Source organism: Salvelinus fontinalis, chromosome 27, assembly GCF_029448725.1.
Source record: "Salvelinus fontinalis isolate EN_2023a chromosome 27, ASM2944872v1, whole genome shotgun sequence".
Lineage (NCBI taxonomy): Eukaryota > Metazoa > Chordata > Actinopteri > Salmoniformes > Salmonidae > Salvelinus > Salvelinus fontinalis.
In genome coordinates this window covers 2,812,364-2,829,294 of record NC_074691.1, presented here as the reverse complement: position 1 = coordinate 2,829,294, position 16,931 = coordinate 2,812,364, and the positions used below count along the sequence as shown (strand labels likewise).

General features: G+C 46.6%; 1 non-coding gene across 1 annotated transcript; it reads left to right on the top strand.

Moving 5' to 3' along the window:
- Positions 1 to 41: 41 nt before the first annotated feature.
- On the top strand, positions 42 to 113 carry trnat-ugu (transfer RNA threonine (anticodon UGU)). Its single transcript has one exon. It is a non-coding gene; the product is annotated as a tRNA-Thr (tRNA).
- Positions 114 to 16,931: the final 16,818 nt, after the last annotated feature.

Here is a 16,931-nt window from a genome sequence, read left to right as displayed (position 1 = left end):
ATCAGTAAAGACTACCTACGTGCATGCAAAATGACGCATTTGGCTCTATAGCTCAGTGGTAGAGCACTGGTCTTGTAAACCAGGGGTCGCGAGTTCGATCCTCGCTGGAGCCTATATATAATATATATTTTCTGCCACACGGGTATGCTGAGAACGTGTAGAAGAGAGCCTAGAATATGACATCGTCTTGATAATGATCTGATATATTTTGCACACATTTGACCCCTATGGGTGGTATTTTAAACACGTGTTGACTGCAGGTGTAAGAATGCTACTTAGATTTAGCTATATAACGACTCCCACATCACTGTTGTAGGCTGCTACAGACCGCGCTCGGCTTCGGGAGACGCACTCTCTTTCTGATGTCCTGCACAAGTTAAATGACTCTGAATTCATTATTGTAGGAGATTTGAACTGGGGCATTCTTACATCTGTATCGGACTCTTTTAAAGAACTGTGTGACTCTCTGAATCTCACTCAATTAATTAATGCGCCTACAAGACCGAATCCCAGAGCACCTAATAAATCAAAGATATTGGACATTATTCTAAGGAAATGATGTCAGTGTTCACTGTGTGTTAGAAATACATCAATGGTCAAAGCTAAATATTGTTTTAAATACAGTTTAGACCGTTTGATGAGCAAGTGTTCTCACATGATCTGTACCATAATATAGACAGAGTATGTCTGATTCTTGATGCTGACACTGCCTGGGACTATTTTTATGTGAAATTTGTGTCCATTTGTGATGCATGCCCCTGTGAGGAAATGTAGACTCCGTGGAAGGGACAATCCCTGGTTTTCAGATAACTTGGCAGAATTAATTAGAAAGAGAAATATCACTTGTGTTCAAGCTAGACTTCCAAATGCTCCTGTTGACTGGACCTCCTTCAGAGCGCTAAGAAACAAATGTACAGGATTGATCAGGAAGTCCAAATCAGATTACTATTTAAAAGCAGTCACAGAGAACCTTAACAACCCTACCGAGTTCTGGAAGCTAATCAAATCAGTGTCAGGTTCTAATGTATCCTCTGGCCTTCTTACATGTAATGATGGATTCTAATGATTTTTTAAACAAGCACTTCATATCTGTTGGTTCAATTTTTGATAATGGTGGGGTCCAGGCCTCTAATGTAAGCTCTGTTCCAGTCAACTATGATACAGGCCCTCATGTGAGCCATTTTAACTTTAGCCTGTTTCTTATGCTGAGGTCCATAAAGCACTAAAGGCAATAGACACTAAAAGGTCTGCAGGTCCAGACAACCTGGATCCCTACCTCTTAAAGATAGCAGCTGGTATTATTACTGAACCTGTGGCTCACATTTTCAACTTGAGTCTCTTGACCAATTCATACGCAGCATTTGGAAATCAGTTTATGTCCTCCCGCTGCTAAAGGGTGGAGATCCCTCAGACACTAATTACTATCGTCCTACATCCAAACTCCCTATCCTGGCCAAAATCTATGAATCCCTAGTGAACTCACAGTTAAACTTCTTAATTGAAAAGAACATACTGGTTCAGTCTGGTTTTAGATCGGGGCACAGCACCACAACTGCAGCAATGGCAGTGGCAAATGACACCATAAATGCACTTGATAAAAAGCAACATTGTGCTGTTCTGTTTGTTGATTTATCAAATCAAATGTATTTATAAAGCCCTTCTTACATCAGCTGATATATCAAAGTGATGTACAGAAACCCAGCCTAAAACCCCAAACAGTAAGCAATGCAGGTGTAGAAGCAAGGTGGCTAGGAAAAACTCCCTAGAAAGGCAGGAACCTAGGAAGTACTGTACAGAAACCCAGCCTAAAACCCCAAACACTAAGCAATGCAGGTGTAGAAGCACAGTGGCTAGCAAAAACTCCCTAGAAAGGGAGGAAAACTCCCTAGAAAGGCAGGAAAAACTCCCTTATCAAAGGCATTTCATTCAGTTGACCATGAATTGTTGTTAGACTCAGTAACATTGGTCTAAGTGAAAGGGCACTAAATTGGTTGAGGAACTATCTTTCTGACAGAACACAATGTGTATATACTGACAATCACAAGTCTAGCTTTCTGGAGATTAATAGAGGTGTCCCCCAGGGTTCCATTGTAGCTCCTGTGTTGTTCTCAATTTGTATTAATGATTTGGGAAATGGGATGCAACCAGCAAAGTTACATCTATATGCAGATGATACGGTCATATATTCATGTGCTCCTCCTCTGGTTCAGGCTGTTGAAGAGCTCCAGACTGCTTTTCAGTCACTGCAGGCCTCCCTTTATGGTCTCAAACTGGTCTTGAATCTACAGAAAACTAAATGTATGACCTTTACCAGGTCTCACACTCAGCCAGAGAAGGTTAGCATTGTCACATCTGGTGGCTTATCTATTGAAAAAGTGTCATCCTACAAATACCTAGGTATGTGGTTGGATGACCAGTTGTCCTTTAAAGTTCATGTGGATAATCTTGTGAGGAAGCTTAAATTGAATTTGGGGTTTTCTTTTCGTAATAAGGCTTGCTTCCCGCTTATGGCTAGGAAGAAGCTTGTTCAGGCCACATTTCTCTCTGTAATTGATTATGGTGACGTGTTGTATCCGATACAATCTATTGCATCTTAGCCTATGCCGCTCTGTCATTGCTCATCCATATATTTATATATTCTTATTCCATTCCTCTAGTTAGATTTGTGTGTATTCGGTATTTGTTGTGGGATTGTTAGATATTACTTGTTAGATATTACTGCACTGTCGGAACTAGAAGCACAAGCATTTGGCTACACTAGCAATAACATCTGCTAACCATGTGTATGTGACCAATAACATCTGCTAACCATGTGTATGTGACCAATAACATCTGCTAACCATGTGTATGTGACCAATAACATCTGCTAACCATGTGTATGTGACCAATAACATCTGCTAACCATGTGTATGTGACCAATAACATCTGCTAACCATGTGTATGTGACCAATAACATCTACTCACCATGTGTATGTGACCAATAACATCTGCTAACCATGTGTATGTGACCAATAACATCTGCTAACCATGTGTATGTGACCAATAACATCTGCTAACCATGTGTATGTGACCAATACGATTTTATTTGATGCATGCAGCCTCTTCTGTCTTACAGAGACTGGACTCTGTTTATAATACATCCTTGCGCTTTATTACAAATGCCAACTCACCCACCATTGCACCTTGTACTAAATGATAGATTGGACCCCACTTTATATGCGCAAAAAGCTACATTTGTAAGTGTTCATCTACAAAGCCTTTTTGGGTAAACTCCCTCTTTACCTCTGTAGTCTGGTCTCCTTCACCACCAGCAGGTAAACTCCCTCTTTACCTCTGTAGTCTGGTCTCCTTCACCACCAACAGGTAAACTCCCTCTTTACCTCTGTAGTCTGGTCTCCTTCACCACCAGCAGGTAAACTCCCTCTTTACCTCTGTAGTCTGGTCTCCTTCACCACCAGCAGGTAAACTCCCTCTTTACCTCTATAGTCTGGTCTCCTTCACCACCAGCAGGTAAACTCCCTCTTTACCTCTGTAGTCTGGTCTCCTTCACCACCAACAGGTAAACTCCCTCTTTACCTCTGTAGTCTGGTTGTAACGGCTATCCTCCTCCTCTTCATCTTCGGAAGAGGAGGAGTATTGAGGGAACCAAGGCGCAGCGAAGTTTGAACACATATTTATTTAACAAAACAAGAAAACGATCGAGAAGCTAAAATAACGATGTGCACACACAGGCTACAAACGTTTAACATAGACACGAACTTGAATAAACTAACAAAAATAACAAAACGGTGTAGACAGACCTATACGACGAACTTACATAAAACAACAAGAACGCACGAATAGGACAATTAGACTACACAAACCGAACAAACCATAACAGTCCCGTATGGTGCAAACAATTACACAGACACGGAAGACAATCACCCACAACGAACACTGTGACAACGCCTACCTAAATATGACTCTTAATTAGAGGAACGCCAAACACCTGCCTCTAATTAAGAGCCATACCAGGCAACCCAAAACCAACACAGAAACAGAAAACATAGAATGCCCACCCAACCTCACGTCCTGACCAACTAACACACATAACAAACTAACATAAATAGGTCAGGAACGTGACATAACCCCCCCCATAAGGTGCGAACTCCGGGCGCACCAGCACAAAGTCTAGGGGAGGGTCTGGGTGGGCATCTAACCACGGTGGTGGCTCAGGCTCCGGGCGAGGTCCCCACCCCACCATAGTCAATCCCAACCTCCATCTACCCCTAAAAATGTCCACCCATATCCCACAAAATCCTCTTTGTAACATCCATGACAGGGACAGCACCGGGACAGAGGAATAAATCAAGACAGAGGGATAGATAAGAATAAAGAGGTAGATCAAGAAAGAGAGGGAGATCATAATAGAGGGGCAACTCCGGACTGAAAGGCAGCTCCGGACAGAGAAACAGCTCTGGACTGAGGGGCAGTTCTGGGTATATAGCCATTTCTGGCTGAAGGGCAGCTCCTGGCTGACTGACGAATCTGGACGCTCATGGCAGGCTGACGGCTCTCGACGCTCATGGCAGGCTGACGGCTCTCGACGCTCATGGCTGGCTGACGGCTCTCGACGCTCATGGCTGGCTGACGGCTCTCGACGCTCATGGCTGGCTGACGGCTCTCGACGCTCATGGCAGGCTGACGGCTCTCGACGCTCATGGCAGGCTGACGGCTCTCGACGCTCATGGCTGGCTGACGGCTCTCGACGCTCATGGCTGGCTGACGGCTCTCGACGCTCATGGCTGGCTGACGGCTCTCGACGCTCATGGCTCTCTGACGGCTCTGGCTGCTCATGGCTCGCTGGCGGCTCTGGCAGATCCTGTCTGGTTGGCGGCTCTGGCAGATCTTGTCTGGTTGGCGGCTCTGGCAGATCCTGTCTGGTTGGCGGCTCTGGCAGATCCTGTCTGGTTGGCGGCTCTGGCAGATCCTGTCTGGTTGGCGGCTCTGGCAGATCCTGTCTGGTTGGCGGCTCTGGCAGATCCTGTCTGACGGGCGGCTCTAGCGGCTCCTGTCTGGCGGACGGCTCTGTAGGCTCATGGCAGACGGGCGGCTTTGCAGGCTCATGGCAGACGGGCGGCTTTGCAGGCTCATTGCAGACGGATGGCTCAGACGGCGCTGGGGAGACGGATGGCTCAGATGGCGCTGGGGAGACGGATGGCTCAGATGGCGCTGGGGAGACGGATGGCTCAGATGGCGCTGGGGAGACGGATGGCTCAGATGGCGCTGGGGAGACGGATGGCTCAGATGGCGCTGGGGAGACGGATGGCTCTGGCCGGATAAGGCGCACTGTAGACCTGGTGCGTGGTGCCGGAACTGGAGGCACCGGGCTAAGGATACGCACCTTCATACTAGTGCGGGGAGCAGGGACAGGGCACACTGTACTCTCAAAGCCCACTCTATACCTGATGCGTGGTACCGGCACTGGTGACACCGGGCTGAGGACAAGCACATCAGGATTAGTAGGGGGAGAAGATACAGTGTGTACAGGGCTCTGGAGACGCACAGGAGGCTTAGTGCGTGGTGCCGGAACTGGAGGCACCGAACTGGATACACGCACTACAGGGAGAGTGCGTGGAGGAGGAACTGGGCTCAGGAGACGCACTGGTAGCCTAGTGCGTAGTGTAGGCCGGAAATACCGGACCGTGGAGGCGTACTGGCACTCTTGAGCATTGAGCCTGCCCAACCTTACCTGGTTGAATACTCCCGGTTGCCCGACCAGTGCGGGAAGGTGGAATAACCCGCACCGGCCTATGTAGGCGAACCGGGTAAACCATGCGTAAGGCAGGTGCCATGTATGCCGGCCCGAGGAGACGCACTGGAGACCAGACGCGTTGAGCCGGCCTCATGACACCTGGCTCAATACCCAATCTAGCCCTACCAGTGCGGGGAGGTGGAATAACCCGCACTGGGCTATGCACTCGTACAGGAGACACCGTGCGCTCTACTGCGTAACACGGCGCCTGCCCGTACTCCCGCTCTCCACGGTAAGCCTGGGAAGTGGGCGCAGGTCTCCTACCTGCCCTTGGCCCACTACCTCTTAGCCCCCCCCCAAGAAATTTTTGGGTGTTACTCACAGGCTTTTTGGGCTTCCGTGCCAGACTCGTTCCCTCATAACTCCGGTTCCTCTCTCCGGTAGCCTCTGCTCTCCTCAGTGCCTCCAGCTGTTCCCATGGGAGGCGATCCCTACCAGCCAGGATCTCCTCCCATGTGTAGCAACCTTTCCCGTCCAATATATCGTCCCAAGTCCATTCCTCCTTCTTTTCCTGTCCCTTACTCCATTTACTCCGCTGCTTGGTTCTGGAGATTTGGTGGGTGATTCTGTAACGGCTATCCTCCTCCTCTTCATCTTCGGAAGAGGAGGAGTATTGAGGGAACCAAGGCGCAGCGAAGTTTGAACACATATTTATTTAACAAAACAAGAAAACGATCGAGAAGCTAAAATAACGATGTGCACACACAGGCTACAAACGTTTAACATAGACACGAACTTGAATAAACTAACAAAAATAACAAAACGGTGTAGACAGACCTATACGACGAACTTACATAAAACAACAAGAACGCACGAATAGGACAATTAGACTACACAAACCGAACAAACCGTAACAGTCCCGTATGGTGCAAACAATTACACAGACACGGAAGACAATCACCCACAACGAACACTGTGACAACGCCTACCTAAATATGACTCTTAATTAGAGGAACGCCAAACACCTGCCTCTAATTAAGAGCCATACCAGGCAACCCAAAACCAACACAGAAACAGAAAACATAGAATGCCCACCCAACCTCACGTCCTGACCAACTAACACACATAACAAACTAACATAAATAGGTCAGGAACGTGACACTGGTCTCCTTCACCACCAGCAGGTAAACTCCCTCTTTACCTCTGTAGTCTGGTCTCCTTCACCACCAACAGGTAAACTCCCTCTTTACCTCTGTAGTCTGGTCTCCTTCACCACCAGCAGGTAAACTCCCTCTTCACCTCTGTAGTCTGGTCTCCTTCACCACCAGCAGGTAAACTCCCTCTTTACCTCTATAGTCTGGTCTCCTTCACCACCAGCAGGTAAACTCCCTCTGTAGTCTGGTCTCCTTCACCACCAACAGTTACCATACCCGGTCTGCTAGGTGGTTGCTACATAAAGTCCCCAGGACATTCACAGTATTAGGCAAGACTGCCTTCTCCTCTTGTACACCAGAGGCATGGAAAAATCTACAATCCACGCTTCATCTAGATATGTTAGTGCCATTGAATGAACTTAAAATATTGATGGTAGACTCTGTCACAGAGGAGTGTAAATGCTTTTTTTAGGCTGGATCATGTTGTTGTATTGTATTGTTGTATGTTTTAATTCTGTGATGTATTGATTGTTGCTGCTGCCTTGGCCAAATCTCCCTTGATAAAGAGACTATATGTCTCAATGGGCTTCTCCTAATTAAATAAAGATTAAATAAAACAAAAAAAAATTATGCTTCCATTGTTTTAACCAAGTGTGAAATGTCTTCTCTGTTCAGCTTTGATATTACTGCACTGCATCTGTGTTAGAGGCGTCACTACAGACCCTGGTTCGATCCCAGGCTGTATCACAACCGGCCGTGATCGGAGAGTCCCATAGGGCGGCTCACAATTGGCCCAGCGTTGTCTGGGTTAGGGGAGGGTTTGGCCGGGGTAGGCCGTCATTGTAAAATAAGAATTTGTTCTTAACTAACTTTTATTTTTATTTTTATTTTTTTATCCCATTTTCTCCCCAATTTTCGTGGTATCCAATCGCTAGTAATTACTACCTTGTCTCATCGCTACAACTCCCGTACGGGCTCGGGAGAGACGAAGGTCGAAAGCCATGCGTCCTCCGAAGCACAACCCAACCAGCCGTACTGCTTCTTAACACAGCGCGCCTCCAACCCGGAAGCCAGCCGCACCAATGTGTCGGAGGAAACACCGTGTACCTGGCCCCCTTGATTGGCGCACACTGCGCCCGGCCTGCCACAGGAGTCGCTGGAGCGCGATGAGACAAGGATATCCCTACCGGCCAAACCCTCCCTACCCCAACGGACCTCCCGGTCGCGGCCGGCTGCGACAGAGCCTGGGCGCGAACCCAGAGACTCTGGTGGCGCAGTTAGCACTGCGATGCAGTGCCCTAGACCACTGCGCCACCCGGGAGGCCGTTCTTAACTAACTTACCTAGTTAAATGATGGTTAAATAAAAGTTCAGAAAACAACAATGTATCAATTGTTTGAATTGGGTCAAACATGCAAGTGCACAGATGTGTATAGCTTTCTTCATTTCAATATGTATTTAGTCAACATTTCAGTTGACTGAAAGCTTTATCATGGTGCTACAATAACAAGTGAATAGGCCTAATCATGTTTATAACATGTATATAACAGGTCTGAGAGATGTAAGTGATCGATGTGATCATGCTGGAGTTTTGAGTCTCTTGTAGGCTGAGTTGCATGGAGTTGCAAGGAGTTGCAAGGAGTTGCATGGAGTTGCATGGCGTTGCATGGAGTTGCAAGGAGTTGCATGGAGTTGCAAGGAGTTGCAAGGAGTTGCATGGAGTTGCATGGAGTTGCATGGAGTTGCATGGAGTTGCATGGAGTTGCAAGGAGTTGCATGAAGTTGCATGGCGTTGCATGGAGTTGCAAGGAGTTGCATGGAGTTGCAAGGAGTTGCAAGGAGTTGCATGAAGTTGCATGGAGTTGCAAGGAGTTGCATGGAGTTGCATGGAGTTGCATGGAGTTGCAAGGAGTTGCATGGAGTTGCATGGAGTTGCATGGAGTTGCAAGGAGTTGCAAGGAGTTGCATGAAGTTGCATGGAGTTGCAAGGAGTAGCATGGAGTTGCATGAAGTTGCATGGAGTTGCAAGGAGTTGCAAGGAGTTGCATGGAGTTGCATGGAGTTGCAAGGAGTTGCATGGAGTTGCATGGAGTTGCATGGAGTTGCAAGGAGTTGCAAGGAGTTGCATGAAGTTGCATGGAGTTGCAAGGAGTAGCATGGAGTTGCATGGAGTTGCATGGAGTTGCAAGGAGTTGCATGAAGATTTTTTAAAAGCTTTGTTCCAACTTCCAACTTAAATGGGACAATAGAGTATGACTCATGTGAATATACTGGATGCCATATTGCCTAGGCCTAACTGATGTGTCACATATACGGTAAAAACTGCTCATGCATTTCCCTCTAATAGAGGGTTAAGGAGAAGTGAATTATAATGTCCCATGTCTCTGAACTTCTAATCGAGTTACATCTCCATATCCTCTCATCCACAGTTAGGCTTGTGTGTGTGTGTGTGTGTGTGTGTCTTCTCATTGCCCATAGATTGAGTTGAGATCTCGTCTGGTCCAATGAAGAGGCAGGAAATTCCTTCTCTGGCTCAAAATAGGATCATTGTTATGCCATCCAGGCGTAGAATGGTAGAGCAAACTAAACCCTCTCTTCACTGCCTAAAAAACCCTATCTATCCCTCTCTATTGGAGAGCAGAGCGGGCGTCCCTCTGAAATACAATTATACTCCTTATTTCCAGTGGCTTATGGGTAATTCAAGGGTAATTGTGGGAATCAATGGATATCAAGTGAGTTCAGAAAGGCAATTCACCGTAGAGAAGGAGGAAGCCGCGACAGAGATCAACATTGTAAATCAATGAACGTTTTTGCTGTTTGTGATTCTTCAAGGGAATAAAGTACATCAGATAAAGTCTGTCATTGTTCCAGAAGGAAGGATATCTGCTTCAAAATCAAACCTGTAGCCGACCTACGTCAGGTCATGATTGGACATGTAAATACAATGTAATCCCTGCTGAGGATAAAATCTATTTTAATGTAGTTAATAGATCTGTCAGCAGACAGAACAGCCAGTCCAGGTGAAATAGAAGTACAGTGTTTTCAGATCACTATGAATAAAGGACAGGAGAGGAGGACGCCTCTCTAGACTATTGAGAGGCGGCCCGCGGCTCAGAGATGTATTGATGTATGTCCAACAGAGGACACCTCTCTAGACTATTGAGAGGCGGCCCGCGGCTCAGAGATGTATTGATGTATGTCCAACAGAGGACGCCTCTCTAGACTATTGAGAGGCGGCCCGCGGCTCAGAGATGTATTGATGTATGTCCAACAGAGGACGCCTCTCTAGACTATTGAGAGGCGGCCCGCGGCTCAGAGATGTATTGATGTATGTCCAACAGAGGACGCCTCTCTAGACTATTGAGAGGCGGCCCGCGGCTCAGAGATGTATTGATGTATGTCCAACAGAGGACGCCTCTCTAGACTATTGAGAGGCGGCCCGCGGCTCAGAGATGTATTGATGTATGTCCAACAGAGGACGCCTCTCTAGACTATTGAGAGGCGGCCCGCGGCTCAGAGATGTATTGATGTATGTCCAACAGAGGACGCCTCTCTAGACTATTGAGAGGCGGCCCGCGGCTCAGAGATGTATTGATGTATGTCCAACAGAGGACGCCTCTCTAGACTATTGAGATGCAAGTATGTCCAACAGCAGGGGGCAGTCTCTGTTCCGTTTGGAAGTTCCTTCCTCCCTAATGTCATGCTGAGGGCCTTTGCACTGCCTCACTTCCATGGGCTAGTTAGGGCAGTGATTCTCAACTAGGGGTACTAGTACCTAGGACAGGGGTGGGCAGACCTTTTGGCTCAAAAAGCACATTGAGTTTTTGAAACCAATTGAAGGGCCACATACTATATGCGTGACAAAACATGTAAAGCCTTTATTCATTTTCTCATTGACACGCAACTACTTGTGTACATATGCTTGCAGAACCATTCTACCATTGTACTATCTCTACCCTTGTTTTTTGTGAACAGATTTTTCACAAAATGTATATAATTTATAACATCCGACACAGTCAAAACCACACACAGATCCTGCATCTCTACCCTTGTAAAGTTCAATCAAACTTAGTCACAATATGCAAACTTCAAAATATATACACTACTGTTCAAAAGTTTGGGGTCACTTAGAAATGTCCTTGTTTTTTAAAGAAAAGCACATTTTTTGTCTATTAAAATAACATCAAATTGATCAGAAAAACAGTGTAGACATAATGAATGTTGTAAATGACTATTGTAGCTGGAAACGGCTGATTTTTTTATGGAATATCTACATACACGTATAGAGGCCCATCAACAACCATCACTCCTGTGTTCCAATGGCAAGTTGTGTTAGCTAATCCAAGTTAATCATTTTAAAAGGCTAATTGATCATTAGAAAACCCTTTGCAATTATGTTAGCACAGCTGAAAACTGTCGTTCTGATTAAAGAAGCAATAAAACTGGCCTTCTTTAGACTAGTTGAGTATCTGGAGAATCCGCATTTGGGAGTTCGATTACAGGCTCAAAACTCGCCAGCCTATTCCTGTTCTGAGAAATTAAGGTTATTCCATGCGAGAAATTGCCAAGAAACTGAAGATCTCGCACAACACTGCACATTACTCCCTTCACAGAACAGCGCAAATTGGCTCAATCCAGAATAGAAAGAGGAGAGAGAGGCCCTGGTGCACAACTGAGCAAGAGGACAAGTACATTAGAGTGTCTAGTTTGAGAAACAGACGCCACACAAGTCCTCAACTGGCAGCTTCATTAAATAGTACCCGCAAACACCAGTCTCAACGTCAACAGTGAAGAGGCGACTCCGGGATGCTGGCCTTCTTTACTTCTCCTTCAAAGCACTGTCACATTGGATGTCGATGAGCTCCAATTGTGTCTGGTGGTGCTTTTTCACTGTCGAAAGACAGGGGGCATGAAACAAGCTCCAGCTTAGTCTCAATCTTGGTGAAGTCTGAGAAGCGGCGGGAAAACTCAGCATGCAGGTCGATCAAACTGTTTGTCTCAGTGCGGCACTGCGATTTGGGCGCGTTCAGTGTGGCGAGTGTCAGAAAATGAGCGAGAGACCGGCTGCTCATTTGTCTGGAAAACAAAGTAAGTTTGGCCTTGAATGCTTTCACGTTGGAATTCAGTTCAATGCACAAAAACCCCATTTCCCTGCAGTTTCACATTCAGCCGCCCCAGTATGTCCACACAGAAAGCAAAGTCGCCCAGCAATTCTGTGTCTTTCAATTCGGAGAAGTCGTCAGCTTTACAAGCCGTATCAAGGAACATACCTATCTTCCCTCTCAGTTCCCACACAGGACGAAATACTTCCCCCAGGCTTAGCCAACGCACATTTGAATGGGACAACAAGTCCTGGTGCTCTGCCTCTGTGTCATTGAGCACCTGAATGAACTGACGATGGTTAAGCCTCCTCGACTGTATAAAGTTGAACTGACGATGGTTAAGCCCCTTCGCCCGTATAAAGTTGAACTGACGATGGTTAAGCCCCCTCGCCCATATAAAGTTGAACTGACGATGGTTAAGCCCCCTCGCCCGTATAAAGTTGAACTGACGATGGTTAAGCCCCCTCGCCCGTATAAAGTTGAACTGACGATGGTTAAGCCTCCTCGCCCGTATAAAGTTGAACTGACGATGGTTAAGCGCCCTCGCCCGTATAAAGTTGAACTGACGATGATTAAGCCTCCTCGCCCGTATAAAGTTGAACTGACGATGGTTAATCCCCCTCGCCCGTATAATGTTAAACTGACGATGGTTAAGCCGCCTCGCCCGTATAAAGTTGAACTGACGATGGTTAAACCCCCTCGCCCGTATAAAGTTGAACTGACGATGGTTAAGCCCCCTCGCCCGTATAAAGTTGAACTGACGATGGTTAAGCCGCCTCGCCCGTATAAAGTTGAACTGATGATGGTTAAGTCTCCTCGCCCGTATAAAGTTGAACTGACGATGGTTAAGCCTCCTCGCCCGTATAAAGTTGAACTGACGATGGTTAAACCCCCTCGCCTGTATAAAGTTGAACTGACGATGGTTAAGCCCCCTCGCCCGTATAAAGTTGAACTGACGATGGTTAAGCCCCCTCGCCCGTATAAAGTTGAACTGACGATGGTTAAGCCCCCTCGCCCGTATAAAGTTGAACTGACGATGGTTAAGCCTCCTCGCCCGTATAAAGTTGAACTGACGATGGTTAAGCGCCCTCGCCCGTATAAAGTTGAACTGACGATGATTAAGCCTCCTCGCCCGTATAAAGTTGAACTGACGATGGTTAATCCCCCTCGCCCGTATAATGTTAAACTGACGATGGTTAAGCCGCCTCGCCCGTATAAAGTTGAACTGACGATGGTTAAACCCCCTCGCCCGTATAAAGTTGAACTGACGATGGTTAAGCCCCCTCGCCCGTATAAAGTTGAACTGACGATGGTTAAGCCGCCTCGCCCGTATAAAGTTGAACTGATGATGGTTAAGTCTCCTCGCCCGTATAAAGTTGAACTGACGATGGTTAAGCCTCCTCGCCCGTATAAAGTTGAACTGACGATGGTTAAGCCCCCTCGCCCGTATAAAGTTGAACTGACGATGGTTAAGCCCCCTCGCCCGTATAAAGTTGAACTGACGATGGTTAAGCCCCCTCGCCCGTATAAAGTTGAACTGACGATGGTTAAGCCCCCTCGCCCATATAAAGTTGAACTGACGATGGTTAAGCCCCCTCGCCCGTATAAAGTTGAACTGACGATGGTTAAGCCTCCTCGCCCATATAAAGTTGTACTGACGATGGTTAAGCCCCCTCGCCCGTATAAAGTTGAACTGACGATGGTTAAGCCCCCTCGCCCGTATAAAGTTGAACTGACGATGGTTAAGTCTCCTCGCCCGTATAAAGTTGAACTGACGATGGTTAAGCCGCCTCGCCCGTATAAAGTTGAACTGACGATGGTTAAGTCTCCTCGCCCGTATAAAGTTGAACTGACGATGGTTAAGCCCCCTCGCCCGTATAAAGTTGAACTGACGATGGTTAAGCCCCCTCGCCCGTATAAAGTTGAACTGACGATGGTTAAGCCCCCTCGCCCGTATAAAGTTGAACTGACGATGGTTAAGCCCCCTCGCCCGTATAATGTTAAACTGACGATGGTTAAGTCGCCTCTCCCGTATAAAGTTGAACTGACGATGGTTAAGTCTCCTCGCCCGTATAAAGTTGCAACCACTTTGACAACATGTTCCAGCTTTAACAGACTTTTACACAGGGCTTCCTGATGTGAAGAAATATCAAATCCTCAGAGTTAGGGTTTTCTTCTTTTACTTTGTCTTGTAATCTTTTTAGTAGGCCAATGTTTTTACCGGTTAGATTTGGTGATCCATCTGTTGTGACGTTTGTGCCAAGGTAGATAGATTTTTTTCCCCAAGCAGGCAGACACCCTGTCATATAAATCAGAGGCCCTGGTTGTTTCCATCATTGATTCCATCGCAAGAAGTTCCTCTGTTATTTCAAAGTTCTCATTTTTTAACAAAAATGTTAAGTTGAGCGGTGTCTCTGATGTCAGTATTCTCATCCAGTGCTATAGAAAAACAGATCAAAGCCATCTGCTTTTTTCTTCAACTCGGAGATTAGCTCCTCACCTATCACTTCCACGCGCCTGGTGATTGTTCTGTGTGATGAGCTAATGTTCTAGAATTGTTTCTTCACTCTCAGGACAAAATATACCAGCAGTCTCCACCAAACACTCTTTCACAAACTCCCCTTCAGTATAAGGCTCGCTATGCTTTGTGATTTTATGTGCCACAGCCGTAGCTTACCTTAGTTACAGAGTCTGGAGTAGAGCACTGTTTAATAAACGTATTTTGTTGGGCTTTTAAGTTTGTGGCAAGTCGTAACTCAAATATAATAATATTTAATACACAAATGTCTTGCAGGCCGGATTGAAGTGCCCGGCGGGCCGTACTTTGCCCGCCCCCCCTCGAGTTCTAGGGGATACTTTAGAAGCCTCATGAGAACAGGCTTACTGGTAAACTGTACATTAGGGGGTACTTCAGGGGGACTCCGGACAGAGCAACATGTACTTGGTGGTACAGTAACCAAAGCTGGGGAATAAAATATAATTGCTCTGAAAGATCTAAGGTCAGTTTTGTAATCGCACAATTTCAAGCAATGAGTAACCTCATCCTCAGGCTTGATTGAGAGAGAACTGGCTGGTAGATGAGATTAACCAATGAGTAACCTCATCCTCAAGCTTGATTGAGAGAGAACAGGCTGGTAGATGAGATTAACCAATGAGTAACCTCATCCTCAGGCTTGATTGAGAGAGAACTGGCTGGTAGATGAGATTAACCAATGAGGAACCTCATCCTCAGGCTTGATTGAGAGAGAACTGGCTGGTAAATGAGATTAACCAATGAGTTATAACCATTTATCAATGTGTTATAAAGCCTTTATGACCTCCCATAAAGGGGACATTCATGTTAAATGTAGCAAATTAGAGACAGCAGATTTCATCTTTCTGAGAAACAGTTTGTGTCTGTGAAACATCAAATGTTTGCCCATATGGGCTACTGGGTAGTACAAATTAAATCCAAAAGGGCTTCACCTTCAACTACTAAATCTCATCCTCCTCTATGACAACTTCATACCTGTACATACTGTTCACAATAACTTCAGTAGTACTCTGCTTTCTACATTTACAGAGGAAAAAAGGGCTGCTTCTGGTCCTTGGCTCAGGGTAAGGCTGTAAGCGCCAGGGGCTAGGAGGCTGTTTTATGTTTTTATTATTATGGCTGGCCCACTGCCGTCCCAGTAGCATCACTAGGCTAGCTTCTCTTCTTCAGGCAAGACTGGGGCTGAGGCTGGGGCTGAGGCTGGGGCTGAGGCTGGGGCTGAGGCTGGGGCTGAGGCTCATGTTGTAGGATATTCTGTTGCCTTTTGGGTTACATTATCCTACCAACAGGCAGAGAGGGGGGGGGATAGGCAGGGAAGAGAGAAGGGGAGAGAGAGTGATGAGGGAGAGAGAGACAGAGACAGAGAGAGAGACACACCGAGAGACTTCCTGTCTTCTTCATATCTTCTTCATGTCTATCTGTTAATCTGTGTGTGACACTATGTTTGTTTGTTAATTGCATGTAAATCATAGAAACTGGTTGACTCATAACGAGAAACGTGGACCACCTCAGAGGCACACAGATGTTTACCGGTCTCCAGGGGTTACGGATCACTCTGAAACAAGGCCTTCTGAGTCACCGTCTCTTGTGTCATATTCAAGATAATCTATGAGATCCAATGGAATCAATGTGATTAATTTATCTTGTGTGTGAATGCATGCCTCTGTGCATGTCTGTGTGTGGCCGGTGTATCGCTCTCATATGTGGACCACAGTGTGTGTTGGGGGTTGGGGACTCTGTGGGCGATATAGCAATATCTGGAGTGTAGTGGTGGAGGACTATGAACGAAGAGTGTGTGTCCGTGTTTGTGTGTGTGCCTGCATACGTGTGCATGTTTGTGTGTGTGTGATCCCATGCATGTGTGTGTGTGTGTGTGTGTGTGTGTGTGTGTGTGTGTGTGTGTGTGTGTGTGTGTGTGTGTGTGTGTGTGTGTGTGTGGGTGTGTGGGTGCGTGCGTGCGTGCGTGCGTGCGTGCGTGCGTGCGTGTGTGTGGGGGGGGGGGGGTCCATACCACAGTGCTGTTTGCCAGTCCTGGTCCACTGCGGTGCACTACATCCTGAGGAAGTCTCCTGTTCCTGTCAGCCTAGCAGAGTAAACTGGACTGTAACCACCTAGAGCTGTCCGTGGGCCGGGCCTTGGGCCGGGCCGTGGGCTATGAATAAGGCAATGTGTAGCGTACCACTCAGAGCCCTTCTCAGACAGTCTTAGGTTGTGACTAAAACCTGGGCTCTGGGTAAAAGTACTGCCTGTCATGGAAACACTCTCAAAAGTTAACCTCTGAAATACACTGAATGGACAAAACATTATGAACACCTGCTCTTTCCATGACAAAGACTGACCAGGTGAATCCAGGAGAAAGTTATGATCCCTTATTGATGTCACCTGTTAAATCCACTTCAAATCAGTGTA